Raw genomic sequence first — 7,032 nt, 5'->3', positions numbered from 1 at the left:
GCGAGCTCTCCATGGACCCACGCAAGCTCTTGTACATGTCAGCGCCAGCGCCCGTGCCTGTGCGCGCCCCTCCACCCACCGTGCACTGGTCCCCGTGCGTTTGGCTGCATCCGCGGCGCCCGTGTGCGCCCCTCCATCCACCACGGCATCGTTCCCCGTGTGTTTGGCTGCACCCGCCACGCCTGTGCCCGTGCGCGCCCCTCCTCAGCGGCATGGGACGCTGCCGTCGACCGCTACTTCTGAGCAGCGCCAGTTGCCGTCCTCCCGCGCTCCGCCCGTCGATCGCGCGATGATATGATGTTTGATTTACAAGTGAAGAACATTTTGTGCTACCTTGAAGACTTCAACAACGGCGTCCCGGAGGATGACATCGACAACGGCGGCGCGGCACACCGCCTCCGCCACCGCCGAAAATAGTTTTTTTGGGGTTTAATACTGTATCTCAGATTCTCAATCATATGAATATAAATTCGCAGTGTGACTGAATGAAATATATGGTTTGATCGAACTTGCGTTTCTCTCTCTTAATGTACAGACTTATCAAACGATTTTCTTTTGACAAAACATCAAAAAAATTAAATACAAAACACTCATCGCAAACATTTTAGTTAGAACACCCGTATGCAAACCGACAGCTTCCCCAAGAAGCCAAGTGAAAATCTGCCGAGCAGGATTTCTGCATCCCTTCAATGCAAGCGGTTGTTTTGCATGACCCATGTGCAACCACGTACAAACAATTGGGTAAGATTTGCATATTTGTCATTTTGGGTATGTTGCCATTTCTCAAACTAGAAAGATTGACATTTGTTTATCTAGTAACATTGCCATTTGTTAACCTTGTAACACTGCGATTTGTCAAAATATGCAGCTACAAATCACTAGCACTATCTAATTTTTGCAACTAAAATCACTAGCACTATTTATATGGACACCACTAGCAGGCATGAGTTCATGGACGCATATGTAAATGAACCATAGATTACATACAACAAGTCATCAACCCACAACGACAACGAGGATACACGTTGGATTATAGATCATTTCCAACAAAACATTCTAGTAAAGTTTTTCTCACACAACAAATAACAAAGCGACGAAGTGAACTTCAGCTCAACCACTCATCGGCGTTGGAAATGCTTGCTTTGAACTAGAAGTGATTCTCTGGGAAGGGTCAGCTACTGTCAATCTCGAGACCAATGCAGGAATGATCATCCAGGCTGAAGCGGCCTATTTCAATACCCATATTGGGACGGTAGGGAAGCATTGTAATGTCCTAGGTATAGATACAGTTGCTTCTCATAAATGGTAGTAACATTGTGTCAACAGCAGCTGGATCGCCTTCCACCATCATTGGATAGTTTTGTCTAAGGAAGAGCGAGTTTCCTCCAAGACTGTCAATACTGAACCAGGGAGAAAACTGATACAACTGATTTTTTGCATCTCCATTAGATTTGCTTCCATTCTCTGTTCAATTACCCATACTACATACTCTGTTTTTGTTTATCGAGAATGGTGCCACCAGTGCCACGAGAATTTTTACTTATATCTACTGATGGATGACTACCTACAACATGGTAAGAAGTAGAAACAATAAACTTAATCTGTTAGTATAGTATTTGTACTGACATGCAGGGACAGAGATGGCAGGAAGCAACAAACGGCCATGGCTCTCCCATGGTCTGGAAGAAGTGTTTGAAACGCCTAAGATATCAATAGGATTGTACTACAATTATTATTTTTACATCCTGGAAACATATAATACATGTGCTCTTTGTTTGGTTCCTCCCAAAAGTATAAATTTTCGTGCTCCATCCTTGCTGACAAGCAGACCTTTGTAGTAGGCAGTTTGGTAATTGAGAAATTTTATTCATATGTGGGGCCAAAACGATGTTTAAACCAGATATTGATGTTCCGAAAATGCATTATTTGGTTCCCACAAAAAATTCCATTATTTGGTACAGTTGTTGGCATTAATTATTTGTTTTCATATTAATTAAGCAGAGGCTTCTCATTTTTTCCATCAGTGTTTGCAGTTAGTTGAACTTTCAGATGCATAGGCATTGGAGTTGCTTATAAAAAAGACACACATGCACCAACAAAACTTAATTATTAGAGGGTAAATATTATGTTAAGTGGAATGATTGGACCAATCATTGATTGGATCAAATGACGATAGAGTGGTTAAGAGTGAAGAACCAGCCATGATATTTGTTGTTTGAGGTGATAGAACCGAGCATGATCTTTATTGCTTGAGTAGATAGAATAGTGGCAAGGTCGTGAGAAGATGTGTATGCCTGAACAAGATGCAAGTTCTAATCAATAATAAATTATACTGAGTTGTTCTGTTAGTACATGGATCGCAAACCCTCTATGTTAATAGTGTGCTATATGGTTTGGTTCTACAACTCAATGCTTCTAAGACCTTCATTTGTTTGGTAGAAAGCAATACACCTATGTGTCTTTACATCTATCAATACTGGTGGGGCCAACATAGAAATACTGTACCCTGGAAAATATGTATAATAAAATTAATTTTATTTGCATAAGCAACTGAGAAAAACACTGCATGCAATTTGACTCGACCAGACGATGATAGTAATTGGGGTGCTTTCCTCTCCGGGTTATATAATTTGTATTTAATCACTAATTCACTTTTTTGTATGTTTAAAAGAAGCCTCATCTAACCATCTAGCATCGACTTGGACACCATATTTGAGGTTTAGTAGTGTTGTAGCAACCTATGTGTATGTGAGCTTTATTAGTGGAGCTTTATTTTCTATGTATATGTGAACTGGTTGCTATTGGTTCATAATTATAACAGTGTTGTCCATGTCTGCAAAGTCACTAGCAGTACATTTTCTTAAGAGTTTTGGGATGTTATTGAAGCTCTGCACACTACCTTAGATACTATTTTTGCGTAGTTATGCTTCCATATCTTCATTGAAGCAGGGACGTTGGTGGATGTAAGTAGGAAAAAACTATTTATTTTACCCCAAAAAATCTATTGTATTCACCAGACTAACTACAGACCAGAACTGGCAGTTTTATGCTTTATGATAATACACATGATTTTGAGATAAATTTGCAGTACAGCAGGAGAGATGACAATTTCCATTTTGACCTTTTACCCTTTTAGCGCATCTATTTATTTATAGGAACACTAAATGAGAGAAAGTACCTTCTTAATTAAAGTTTCTGATGTTCCATTTTCTAACAAGCCATATAGTCAGCTATTTTTGCGGATGATTATGCTGCTGAGTGTAGGAATAAGTTAAGAGTAATGATTGTCTCTTGAGAAAGAGAATGCGTCGCAACTGACTTAGCTTATTATTGCTATTGCTATTGTATTTTGATAAACCGTAAACCAGCACACTTTAACTTCCGCATGTGCTCTGTTTTGTGCCCTGGTGGTAATAGATGATCCAAAAGTGCCTACAGTAGCTGTTGATATTGGCGCCATCTGAGATCAACTAAGAGGCTTTCGGTTCCTTACGATGTTGTGAGGATAATGATCAAATATGAAACACTTCACAAATAGCATCATTTTTAGATTATTCTGAAGATTAAAATATCTTTGCCAGTCTTCTCCTAATATGTGGTTAGCATGTTTATTTTACCACTTTATTGTTGACACAAAGTTTGATTTGAATATTATTAAGTGATACTGATGCAACGAAGTGTTCTTGTCCGCCTGATGTGTTGTAAAAAAACGAGTGTTTGATTCAATTAACTCTCTCCTATCTTCGGTTTGTAAAGTGAGATTAATATTTTAGGTACACGAAGGAGTTTCTATTCATTCCAAAATAAATATTCAGTAACCTAAGACTTATTGTAGTTAGGGAATATCTTTTTAGCAAAAAACTTGAAAAAAAACCCGGTTGCAGTCTTCCTAAGCTTAAATTGGAGGTTGTGCATGTGCCTTTCTTGAAATGGAAATGGAAAGACACCACATCCATCATAAGCATGCCACTGTTGTTCGAGCATACAAATTTTTATGGTTAAATGATGATCTTTTATATTGCACAGTCATATTAAAAATGTAATCTTAATTAGTAAGATTATTATTGTTAAAATTATGTATGTGTTCTATAGGAACTACTGGGTCATAAATAATTGATGAAATATTGTACCATTTTATTCCACATCTATACATAACATAATTGTCCTCACTCTTATATAAAGATGCTAGCCCGTGCAACGGACGGGTTGTCGACTAGTATAAAGAAATTATGCATGATATTGCACCTGCTGAGATAGAGGAAATTGATGTTACAATTAAGCTTGCCAATAGATACACTATTTCACCAGTTGGGATTGTTAGAGATGTTGAAGTCTTGTGTGGGAAAGTTAAATATCCTGCTAATTTTCTTGTTCTTCGTTCCCGACAAGATGACTTTTGTCCCATTATATTTGGTAGACCCTTCTTGAATACTATTAATGCTAAGATAGACTGCAAAAAGGATGTTGTTACTATTGGTTTGGGGAATATGTCTCAGGAGTTTAATTTTGCTAAATTTCATAGACAACCCCATGATAAATAATTGCCTAGTAAAGATGAAATTATTGGTCATGCTTCTATTGCCGTGCCTCCTAATGATCCTTTAGAACAATATTTGATCAACCTTGAAAATGATATGTTTATGAATGAAAGAAGGGAAATAGATGAAGTATTCTTTAAACAGGGACCTGTTTTGAAACACAACTTGCCTGTTGAAATTTTAGGGGATCCTCCTCCACCCAAGGGTGATCCCGTGTTTCAGCTTAAACCTTTGCCTGATACTCTTAAATATGCATTTCTTGATGAGAAAGAGATATATCCTGTTATTATTAGTGCTAACTTTTCAGAGCATGAAGAAAAGAAATTATTGAAAACTCTGAAGAAGCACCGTGCTGCTATTGGATATACTCTTGATGATCTTAAGGGCATTAGTCCCACTCTATGCCAGCACAAAATAAAATTGGAGAAAGACACGAAACCGGTTGTTGATCACCAACAATGGTTAAATCCTAAGATGAAAGAAGTGGTAAGAAAAGAAATACTAAAGCTTTTGGAGGTAGGTATAATTTATCCCATTGCTGATAGTCAGTGGGTAAGTCCTGTCCATTGTGTCCCTAAGAAGGGAGGTATTAGTGTTGTTCCTAATGATAAAGATGAATTGATCCCACAAAGAATTTTTACAGGTTATAGAATGGTAATTGATTTCTGCAAATTAAATAAAGCTACTAAAAAGGATCATTAACCTTTACCTTTTATTGATCAAATGCTAGAAATATTATCCAAACATACACATTTTTGCTTTCTAGATGGTTATTCTAGTTTTTCTCAAATACCTGTGTCAAAAGAGGATCAAGAAAAGACAACTTTCACTTGCCCTTTCGGTACCTTTGCTTGTAGATGTGTGCCTTTTGGCTTATGCAATGCACCTGCTAACTTTCGAAGATGTATGACTGCTATATTCTCTGACTTTTGTGAAAAGATTGTTGAGGTTTTCATGGGTGATTTCTCCGTTTATGGAACTTCTTTTGATGATTGCTTAAGCAACCTTGATCGAGTTTTGTAGAGATGTGAAGAAACTAATCTTGTCTTGAATTGGGAGAAGTGCCACTTTATGGTTAATGAAGGTATTGTCTTGGGGCATAAAGTTTTTGAAAGAGGTATTGAAGTTGATAAAGATAAGGTTGATGCTATTGAAAAGATGTCATGTCCTAAGGACATCAAAGGTATAAGAAGTTTCCTTTGTCATGCCGGTTTTTATAGGAGGTTCATTAAGGACTTATCTAAAATTTCTAGGCCACTGACTAATCTCTTACAAAAGGATGCTCCTTTTGTCTTTGATGATGATTGTGTAGAAGCATTTGAAATACTTAAGAAAGCTTTGATTTCTGCACCTATTGTTCAGCCTCCTGATTGGAATTTACCCTCTGAAATCATGTGTGATGCTAGTGATTATGTTGTAGGTGTTGTTCTAGGACAAAGAGTTGATAAGAAATTAAATGTTATCCAATATGCTAGTAAAACTCTAGACAGTGCCCAAAGAAATTATGGTACTACTGAAAAATAATATTTAGCAGTTGTATTTGCTTGTGATAAGTTCAGACCTTATATAGTTGATTCTAAAGTAATTGTTCACACCGATCATGCTGCTATTAAATATCTTATGGAAAAGAAAGATGCTAAACCTAGACTTATTAGATGGGTTCTCTTGCTACAAGAATTTGATTTGCATATTATTGATAGAAAGGGAGCTGAGAACCCCGTTGCAGACAACTTGTCTAGGTTAGAGAATGTTCTTGATGACCCACTACCTATTGATGATAGCTTTCCTGATGAACAACTAGCTGTTATAAATGCTTCTTGTACTGCTCCATGGTATGCTGATTATGCTAATTACATAGTTGCTAAATTTATACCACCTAGTTTCACATGCCAGCAAAAGAAAAAGTTTTTCTACGATTTAAGGCATTACTTTTGGGATGACCCGCACCTTTATAAAGAAGGAGTAGATGGTGTTATTAGACATTGTGTACCTGAGCATGAACATGAACAAATCCTACGCAAGTGTCACTCCGAGGCTTATGGAGGACACCATGCTAGAGATAGAACTACATATAAGGCACTGTAATCCGGTTTTTATTGGCCTACTCTCTTCAAGGATGCCCGTAAGTTTGTCTTATCTTGTGATGAATGTCAAAGAATTGGTAATATTAGTATACGTCAAGAAATGCTTATGAATTATTCACTTGTTATCAAACCATTTGATGTTTGGGGCTTTGATTATATGGGACCGTTTCCTTCCTCTAATGGGTATACACATATTTTAGTTGCTGTTGATTACGTTACTAAGTGGGTAGAAGCTATTCCAACTAGTAGTGTTGATCATAACACCTCTATTAAGATGCTTAAAGAAGTTATTTTTCTGAGGTTTGGAGTCCCTAGGTACTTAATGACTGATGGTGGTTCACAATTTATTCATGGCGGTTTTCATAAGATGCTTGCTAAGTATGATGTTAATCATAGAATTGCATCTCCAT

Source organism: Triticum urartu, chromosome 3 (assembly GCF_003073215.2).
Source record: "Triticum urartu cultivar G1812 chromosome 3, Tu2.1, whole genome shotgun sequence".
NCBI lineage: Eukaryota > Viridiplantae > Streptophyta > Magnoliopsida > Poales > Poaceae > Triticum > Triticum urartu.
The sequence above is the reverse complement of the archived record's forward strand: the minus strand, read 5'-3'. Positions refer to the sequence as shown.